Here is a 10336-nt window from a genome sequence, read left to right as displayed (position 1 = left end):
CCTCTAACCAAGCTTGTGATGCATGCAGCAGAAGCCCCCCCAAATTCTCACCACACTCAACACCTCAGTCAGCTGCCTCCCCTCCTAGGAGATCCCCCCGCTAACTGCTCCTCACAGAACTCCTTCTCACTGCAATAACCTTAATTAAGCCACTATTCTTCTCTCCTCCTTCACGGAGGAGACCACTCACAACTGCTTAAGACTGACAGATCACCTCTTGACTCCCTGTGACAATTCGTAGGAAACTCCTCTAACCAAGGCAGATTTTTCATGTTTTACTGATGGTGCTTATTTAAAGGATGAAAATGACAAATATTGTGCTGGGAATGCTAGTGCGGCTCCTTTGGAAGTGACTGAGGCAGCACTTCTATACCTTTAGCTACTTGAGCCCAACAGGCTGAGTTACACACCCTTGCTCAAGCTTGTACCTTGGCCAAAGGTAAAACCACAAACATTTACACCCGTAGCTGGTATGTCTTTGGGTAGCTCAGAACTCTGGAATGTCATGGCAACGATGTGGTGCCCTTACCTCCAAAGGGGATAAAATTAAAAATGGCTCCCAGGGTCAAGATTCATTAAATGCCATACTTTTTCGAGCTGCTCTTTTATTAAGGTTCCTGGGCATCCCAGACTCGACTTTGGAGAGAGGCCTCTGGAGAGAGGCCAAAGGAAACCACCTAACTGCTTCTTCCCCCAAAACACTCCTCTCAAAGAAATCAAGAGCCAAACCTCTGTCACAGTCCAAAGGGATGTTCTAAATGAGGATTTTGAAAAACTGACCAGAGACACCTGATAACTGGCCCCCAGAAAAGGAAAAACAATACTGGGAATCTAATCATTGTTGGTTGGATTAAAACAAAAACAAAAACAAAAACTGTAGTTTGAACCAAATAATCTGGCCCAATTCATGAAACCGATTTGGTGGGGAAATAGAAATAAAGCCGCAAAAAGTGCCTACCTCGCTTGCCCCGCGTGTCCAAAACACAATGCAAAAAAACACGCTCACACTGCTCACCTGAAATTACCTAAGGGGCCATTCGCGGTTTGGCAAATGGATTTCATACAGCTACCCCCATCTCATGGATTTAAATATGCTTTAGTCATGGTTTGTAGGTTATCTCCCTGGGCCAACGTTCTCTCTTGTAGACAGACCACTGCTGCTTCTGTAGCTAAAATTCTATTAGAAAAAAAAAAAAAATCCCAATGTGGAGAAACCTCTTTAAAGTCATAGTAATCAAGGAACGCATTTTACCAAGCAGGTGCTTCAGCAACTCTATGCTGCCCGGCCAGTTTTACAACACTTCCATCCTCAATCCTCAGGTTAGTCCAATGTACTAAGGACACTATTAAGATTCAACTGGAAAAATCTGCAGAGATCTCCCGTATTATCTTGGCCTAAAAGCACTGCCTTGATACTTCTTAACTCAGCTCCACCCCTTTGGAGCTCAGACATTTACCCTTTGAAATAATCTGAGAACGTCCAACGCACTTGGCTCCTGCCTTCTTTGACCCACGGCTGATAAAGATATACTTGAATATTGTAAAAGCCTAGCTGCTCCTATTGAAAATAACCAGGCTTTGGTAGAGCAATCTTTTCACCATGCACTCTTGAGAGATGAGAACTTAAGAATCACACCTTGCAACCGGAGATTTCATCTACTATAAAAGACACCTCTGGAAAGACTCTCTTCAACCTCGCTGGAAAGGGCCCTCTTAGGTACTGCTAACCAACCCTTGTGCTGCCAAACTCCAGGGAACAGACTCCTGCATTCACAGGACCTGTCTAAAGAAATCAAACCCCGCCTGGACCTACACCCCGTCTAATGACCCGAAAGTAAAGATATCCCGGAACTGAAGCAGACCGCATCTGATGAGACAGCTTCCCCAAGATGTCCATACTTGGCCTGTTAGAAGGTTCAGGATTCACAGAGTCTCTCTTCTTCATCTGGACTATTAACGGAGTGTGGATTCTTTTATCCAAAACTCATGGTTTCTGAATTGTCGACTTTACTGTATTACTACATTTGCTTAGAACAGTTCTCTTGAGATAACAATACTGTTTTAAAGGGTCTTTGCAGTTCTGCTGTTTTGCAAAAAGCCCACCAGCTATTGCTTCATATTTATACCTGCACTATATCTTCCCGAATGAACCCCGTCAATTCTCAGAGTGCTCCTGTTGTATTCATTATTCTATTTTCTTGACTGGCTCCAACGGGCAACTTCTAGTAGGCATACAGGACTCTGGGTTTGACTCCTGTAGGGGGATCTTTTCTCCCCTAAACTGGAATCAGTGCCAATGGATATTTTTAGTTGGCTACTTACAAAGATTTTTTTTTTTTTTTTAAGTAATCTCCACACCCAACATGGGGCTCGAACTCACAACCCCAAGATCAAGGGGTGAACGCTCCACCCAGTGAGCCAGCCAGGTGCCCCCTAGATGGCTACTTTCAGATCTAGGATCCTGGTTTAGAACCATCACACAATTCAAAACTGTCATGATACTTTTGATTCTGTACTTGCTGCCTATCAAACTTCCATAAAAATGTCGTACCCAGGGGTGCCTGGGTGGCTCAGTCAGTTAAACATCTGCCTTTGACTCAGGTTGTGTCCCAGGGTCCTGGGATCGAGCCCCACGTCAGGCTCCCTGCTGCCCGCTTCTCCCTCTCTCTCTGCCTGCCGCTCCCCTTGCTTGTGCTCTCCCTCTGTCAAATAAATCTTAAAAAAAATAAAAAATTGACGTACCCAATAGACAATCTCCAATGCTTACAATCTTGATAAATATGCACTAGAGGTGGGAGATGCCTGAGAGTTCTCCCTGCTCCCCCTTCTTGTTACTCAAATGTGACCTCAGTAGGTTTCCAATCTATAGAATGTTCCCCCCAATGTGGGACATTACGCCCAGGGAAGGTCCTTCCGAGCACTGAGGGACAAAAGGCCACTGAATTAGAAGAATCTGCTGATCAGCAATGCTTTTGGAGAAAGAGCTTGATCAAAAGGGGGGAAATGTGAAAATTTATAACGGGAAACCTCACTAAAGTGGAATCAGGAGGCTAGAAGGGGGAGTCAGTACCACTGAATGCCAACTGTAGGAAAAATTGTCAATTACAACCCCACCAGAAGAATATCAACAGGAAAGAATCATCAATAACAGGCCCCAAAAGGGGGAAAAAGTACATAGTATCTCATATAAGAAGTTAACCACCCCTGCAACTCAGCCAAAGATGAACCCTCCTCACCCTGAAACTCCTGCTTTTCTCCAAAGGACTTTTGTTCAAAATAACCCCTTCCGACTTCCTCATTCTCCATAAAATAACCTTTTTCTCCTTTGTTTGTTGGACATAGCTTGCGTGTCCAAAATTGCAGCTCTCAGTTAATAAACCCAAATAAACCCATTTTTGCTGGTAAAATTAACTTTTTTTCAGGTTAATGTACCATACCTGTGCAATTTCATTTTCACAACAACCCTCGGAAACTACTGGGTCCACACTTCACAAGTAAGAAAACCCAAGAGGGCTGAGGCCTGGTCAAGGTCCTGGAGCTCCTACAAGATGTGACAGGATAGGGGTCAGAGCTCATCACGGCCTGTGACAACTGAGCTTTATGACTCTACGCTGCTTTCAATGGCACCACTACAATAAACTGGCGGTGCTGGATTTGTGGGGGAAACAGAAGATTTGATTACTTAAAAATCACCTTATTTTTTTTTTCCTTTTTTTTTTTTTTTAAAGATTTTATTTATTTATTTGAGAGAGAGAGAGAATGAGAGAGAACACATGAGAGGGGGGAGGGTCAGAGGGAGAAGCAGACTCCCTGCTGAGCAGGGAGCCCGATGCGGGACTCGATCCAGGGACTCCAGGATCATGACCTGAGCCGAAGGCAGTCGCTCAACCAACTGAGCCACCCAGGCGCCCAAAAATCACCTTATTTTAAAGCGTCTTACAAATGTATGGGGAGGGTGCTTATTAAAAAAAGCTGGCTCATATTCTATTTATTAAGGTGGATTATCAATAGGTACACAGATGTTCATTTTATTGTTTTATATACTCTTACACCTGTTTCACAATAAAGAAGAACCCAGAGCCTGACCTGGGAGGCTGTCTCTGGAACACCAGGCACCAGTAAGAGCCTGGCCCACCATCGTAAAGAAAAACACAGCTGATGAGTTTAGCCAGATACCAAGAAGTGTCTTGTTAGAAACGGTTATGTTGCAAACCTTTTTTTTTTTTTTTCTTAAATGCTGCCAACTCCTTCTACTGTTTGTTGCGAGTAGCATCACAATCACTGATGGCTTTGAGGTAAAAAAGCACACAAATGCCATCAGACGTGTACCAGTCCAGCCTTGAAGAAGTCTCCAGTGATCCTAGTTTTTTGATTTCGGAAACTAAACATTGGTCTTTTGCTGTTGGAGACAAAAAAATTATTACTTGTTTTAATTGCTGAGCGTATGAATGGAGAAACTGTTTCTCTCTTGCTAAAACATTTTGCATTCAAGGCGGAATAAAAAGGTAATTTATTTCCAAAAATAAAATCTTCATAACCATAAATCTATTCTAAGCTATTTTATTAAAAATGTACAGAGTGAGAAGAAAAGCACCAAGGCAACGTCCATCAATGAAGATTAGTCAAGAAGAGGAATAATGAAAATACCAGGGGAAAAAAGTAACCAAAGAAACGCTTTAGAAGAACAGCTTATTTTCAGTTAAACTGAAATTATATATGTTGTCCTTTGAGAAATGCAAGTTGCACAATATGTGTAGTATAATCCCATTTTTATTAAAAGTGTAATTATATAGAACATATTTGTAGACAGAAGAAAGGGCCGGAAAGGATAAAGATCAAACCGCCTTTAAATGTAGGGGGTAAAAGAGGCTCATGTAACTTTCAAAATTTGCTTTATCCAATTCTGACAAGTTAGAATTATTTTCCAACATGTGTATGCTTCTTTCGTAAATCCTTTAAAAGGCTAAAAAATATTAATTAAAAAAAAAAACTTCCATGAGGGCAAAACTGCAAATTAACAAAATGTCACTTTAGCTACTAATCAGAGAAAAACTGTAAAGGGGCAAGTGCAAGTACTATGACCCCATGAAGATTTGTTTTTGGAAAGTATTTTTTAAGCTAATTAGTAAAACCAGGGTTTGGAAGGACTGGCTGTCTACTCCACTAGACTATCAGAGACCAAAACACAGAATCCGGTCAGAAGTTCTAATACTGGAAAAATACAAATGTATTTTTGAGAGAGAAATTAACAGGAGGAGCCAGTCAACAAAAGCAAGACTGAGTTAGTTATCAGTGCGCATCCTTGAACTTCTGTCCTAGCGTCAGCCTGCACCCCTCCCCTTTGTATGCCCCCACACTCTGGAAATGTGCAGACCTGCCCTTTGCACACAAGGTTACAAGGCTGAGATCAAAGCCCAGGCCCCTGTGAGCAGTTCAGAGGAAACGTCGCTTGGAGCTCAATGACGCCCCACCTGACTTTCCCCCGGAAAGGCCACTCTGAACACACAAGAAAATATTCACAGCTCTTCTCTAGTTTCTTAATTGGGATATCAAAGGTCCTAAGTGCTACGGTTTCCAGGTTTTGATTTCACAGAGGAAAAAACACACAAAAAAATTGGCGGGGGGTGGGGGGTAACAGACATATATATAGAACTGTTATCTTTATATTTTACCATTTCCTTAAAAAAGGACGTTAATACTTCAGAAGCAGGGGCGCCTGGGTGGCTCAGTCGTTAAGCGTCTGCCTTCAGCTCAGGTCATGATCCCAGGGTCCTGGGATCGAGCCCCACATCGGGCTCCCTGCTCTGCGGGGAAGCCTGCTTCTCCCTCTCCCATTCTCCCTGCTTCTGTTCCCTCTCTCGCTGTCTCTCTCTCTGTCAAATGAATAAATCTTAAAAAAAAAAAAAAAAAAAAAACTTCAGAAGCAGGGAAGATATAGCCCTGGGGCCAGTACCATTCACCGACCAGAAACTGAGCAACCAAATCATTTTGTCAATTCAGTAGATGCCAAAAAGGCTGACAAAATACCTACTCCTAATTCAAAAAACAAATACAAAACCTCTTTCATGAAACAAAATACTTGCTGAACAGGATAAAGGATATCTTCTGAAAACAAGGGCAAACACAAGATACTATGTACTCTTCATTGAGTACTTTTACATTGAGTTTGTATTTTTTAACTGATTTAAAAGAAGCACATGTACGTAACCCAAAAATCTAGGCGAAATGGGCAATTTCCTTAAAACAATTTTTTAAAACCCTGAACAAATAATAGTACACAAATAGAGAAAAATCACAAAAGCAAAGAACTGTGCTCAAAAAAAGATGCCAAGCTTAAGACAAATTTACAGTTACATCCTAACCTTCCTGGTAACGAAATAGGAAATGGGAAACCTTCCCAATTCCTCTGGGAAAACTGACAAGCTAACAAAGAAAGCAAAAGAGAAGAAAACTGTATGTTAACTTCACTTGCCAGTCCTAGATTTTTTTTTTTTTTAACTTTTGCAAATTTGACATGCAAAGAATGACATCTGGTTTCAATCTTGATTTCTTTGATCCATGTGTCTATAGTTCTCTTATGAACTGTTAAAGTGCCTTTTGTCCATTTTTTTCAGTAGGTTTGATTTTTTTTTCTTATTCACTTGTAAGAGCTCCTTACAAATTAAGGACTTTAACCCTTTGTCATGTTGCAAATATTTTCCCCAGAAAAAGTAAATGACTGCTTTTTCCTCTCTGTTTATATCACTTGAAATAAAGGATAGCTTTTTCATCTCTCTAAAGTCAAATCTAGTATCTTTTTGCAATTGCTTCTAATACTTTTGTGCTTAGGAAGCCCCTCCTCATTCCAAGATCAGAGAAATATTCACCTTCATTTTCAGCAAGATGTTTTTGGTCAGAATAATTTTTAAATGTTTAACATCCGTCCCTTTAAAAATGCATATCCAGGGGCACCTGGGTGGCTTAGCTGGTCAAGCAGCCGGCTCTTGGTTTCAGCTCAAGTCATGATCTCAGGGTCCTGGGGATTGAGCCTTGCATCAGGCTCCCCACTCAGCAGGGAGTCTGCTTGAGATTCTCTCCCCTTCCCTCTGCCCCTCCTCCTGCTTGTGTGCCAGCCCATCCTGTCCCCTCTGCCCGCCTCTCAAATAAATAAATCTTTTAAAAAAATAAAAATGCATATCCAATAAAATCATTGCTCTAGGAAAATAACTAGCCGAGTATAATTATATTCACTTTAGTTGTAAAACAAGTCAATGTCCAATATTTAAGGGCTAACTAAATTATGACAATAAAATGCTTTATGATAAAACACTACAAAGTCATTCAGGAAAACAGTCATGCTCTGTTACTAAGTGGGGGGAGGGAGGGATGAGGCAGAACGCCCCCATTTTTATATAAAAACTGTATTTGTTTGGTAAACCAAGCAGTCTAGATACTTTAAAATATTAACAGTGATCCTCCCTGGGTGTCAGATTGCATGTGGGGTCCTATTTCTTTATGCTTTTCTCTTTTACATTACTAATGAACATTTATTGTATTTGTGATTAGAAAAAAAAAAGCTTAAAATTCATATATATGCAAAACAAGCCACTAAAACTAATTTTGCCCACATGCTTAAGTTGCAACTGTCTTTCAAAAAAATTAAAAATGCCTTTCCTTAACACATTTAATCCCATATTACAAATAGGATAATAATGACTTAATTCAAGAAAAATGGAGGCTTGCCAATCTTCCTAATTACCCAAAAGATCTAAGGAGTAATGTCTGATTTATATTCCTGGCAAAATGACCAAATTAAAAACACAGTCCAATGACAATTATCAGTGGTAATAAGTCAAGCTCAGCTAACACAAACGGTTCCATTTTTCCTTAATAAACTGTGCCTTAGCACGTGAACATGTACAGCTGAGTTCAACTAAGCTGAAAAGCTAACCCCAAAAGCTTCCCTGTCAGACTGGATGGACGTGCCCTTATGCTCTAATGCCCCAATCTCTCTCTGAACAGCCCCATTCTCCGCCTATTGGTGAAGGATGCTCCTTGACACACCCAGACGTGACAGCTCAAGGGCGCTCCCTTGCTATTATTCCCCCCCTTCCTGTACCCACTTCCAGGGCCTCATTACTGTGGAAGACAGGAGTAATTTTGGAGTAGAACCAGGGGTGTGTGTGAAGAGGGAGGACAAGATCCCCCCTGGGACCTGCTAACCCCAGAACTCCCTAAAACTTTTCCAAAGTGCCAGAGAATGATCACAATTAGGTAATACCTGTAATCAGATTAAAGTAACTCAGGGTCAGAATTTTGAACTCAGAACCAGGGAAGACCTGGAAATGGTCATGTGAGGGTCTCAGACAGGCTACTTCTCCCCAGATGTACCTCAGTATCCTGCCCAAGATGGTGCTCCATAATGGTTGGGTGGGAGAATGAACACAAAGGGTAAATTAGAAATCCCAGACCCACCCGCTAAGGGCAGTGAAGGGCACAGAGGGGAAGCAGAGATTCACACCCGGTTAGAAGCAGCAAGAGAACAGATTCCAACAGATTCCCACTAGAAACTGTGGAGAGGAAAATAATAATGCCTGGATAGGCACAGAGAGCACCTAGTGCCTACTGCAAGTCCTGTGCTACCCTTGTTATTAACAGCCCGCCCACGACCTCAGGAGTTAACAAGACTCACAAGGACAGAAAACTAGTTAGGACAAGCGTTTCCAGAGACCTGGAATACAGATGAAGTCCATATTTTGGAAAAAGCCTAAAGGATATAATTAGAAAAAGTTACTTGAGGCTATTATTGAAGCATGATGCAAAAGTCTCAATTTTTTAATAGTACCAGCGCAAAAGTAAGGAATGAAAGCACAAGAACTCCATCGACCCAAAACAGACATCATACATGCCCAAAGGGGAAAGCACTGAACATCAAAAGTGTCAAAATTTAAAACTGGAGTGGAAAGCTTGTCACTGACAATCTAGCCCCACTTTCTGGCTCTTTAGAGTAACAGCACCCAACTCCCGGGTGATCCCACTTAAAGTTCCCATTCATTGGGACCAGAATGGTGAAAAATCTTCAAGTTCATATTTAACTTTTTAAAATTCAGCTGATTATTCCCATCATACTTTAAAAGACAAGCAGATTTGAAATCTAAAAGACCTTTTAAGCAAAATCACATCCTGACAGATTTTTATTCATCTTTAAGAAAAACGTTTCGTTTGAAACTTTAGAGTCTGAAAAATGAGGTGTTTTTTTTTTTGAAAACTAAAGTCCTAAAAATGATCTACAAATAAAACTTCCTGGATACATCATAAAATTACAAGACAAATTGGGAAACATATTTGTAACATTTACTAAAGTGCTAATACCCTTGCTATAAAAAGAACTGCTATAAATCACCAGGAGAAAGATGGAACAGAAAACTAGAAAAATTGGTAAAGGAAATAAATAAGCCAAACAAAATATAAATGGCCCAAAAAAAACTCAGAAGTGTTCAAACTCACTAGTTACCAAAGAAAAGCAGAATAAACATAATGATTCTATTCTTTGCCCAAATTGGTTAAAAACAGGGGGGGAGGGTCAGGAAAGTTTAACATAGCAATAATTCCCAGTACCATTAACCTGGATGCAGTAAGTATCCTGCCTATACATTATGTAACAAAGCCTTAAAAATGTAAACGATGTCCCTTCCAAAAAAGTAGTCTAAAGAAATAATCTGAAAAATGCACACAGATTTCCATACAAGTCTGTTCACTATTGTATTATGTTCACCACAGCAAAAAATGGCTCATAAGCTAAATGCCCAACAATGGAAGGATTTGTCAAATAAAACATGATGCATTCAGCACAAATGAGCTGTTAAAAGCCATGTTTTAAAGGGCTATTTAATGATTTAGTCATTTGCCTAACGTACACTGCTAAATTAAAAGAAAAAAGAAAACTGGTTTAAATAGCCCCTGTATCTCTATTTCAAAATACAAATATACATGTGTTCATATGTACATGTACACAAACAAAAAATTTTACTTTCAAATAAAGAAAAAATATTCAGGGCGCCTGGGTGGCTCAGTCGTTAAGCGTCTGCCTTCGGCTCAGGTCATGATCCCAGAGTCCTGGGATCAAGCCCCGCATCGGGCTCCCTGCTCCGCGGGAAGCCTGCTTCTCCCTCTCCCGCTCCCCCTGCTTGTGTTCCCTCTCTCGCTGTGTCTCTCTCTGTCAAATAAATAAATAAAAATCTTTAAAAAAAAAAAAAATATTCAATGAGTAAAATAAGCTATTTTATGTGTTTCCACCAGTCCTAATATTCTTTAATATTCTAAGACAGGACACCAGTCTCACTTTCAGGCATTTTTC

At 40.6% G+C, this 10336-nt stretch overlaps 1 long non-coding RNA gene across 1 annotated transcript; it reads right to left on the bottom strand.

The window, feature by feature from the left end:
* Positions 1-209: 209 nt before the first annotated feature.
* On the bottom strand, positions 210-10025 carry LOC145723826 (uncharacterized). Its single transcript, XR_014149149.1, has 2 exons — positions 3921-10025; positions 210-3693 (listed from the first exon to the last, which is right to left on the bottom strand). It is a non-coding gene; the product is annotated as an uncharacterized LOC145723826 (long non-coding RNA).
* Positions 10026-10336: the final 311 nt, after the last annotated feature.

The sequence above is a fragment of the Leptonychotes weddellii genome, chromosome 10 (assembly GCF_054177405.1).
Source record: "Leptonychotes weddellii isolate Sample4059 chromosome 10, ASM5417740v2, whole genome shotgun sequence".
Classification (NCBI taxonomy): domain Eukaryota; kingdom Metazoa; phylum Chordata; class Mammalia; order Carnivora; family Phocidae; genus Leptonychotes; species Leptonychotes weddellii.
Note: the sequence above shows the minus strand (reverse complement) of the source record. Positions and strands in the feature narration are given on the sequence as shown.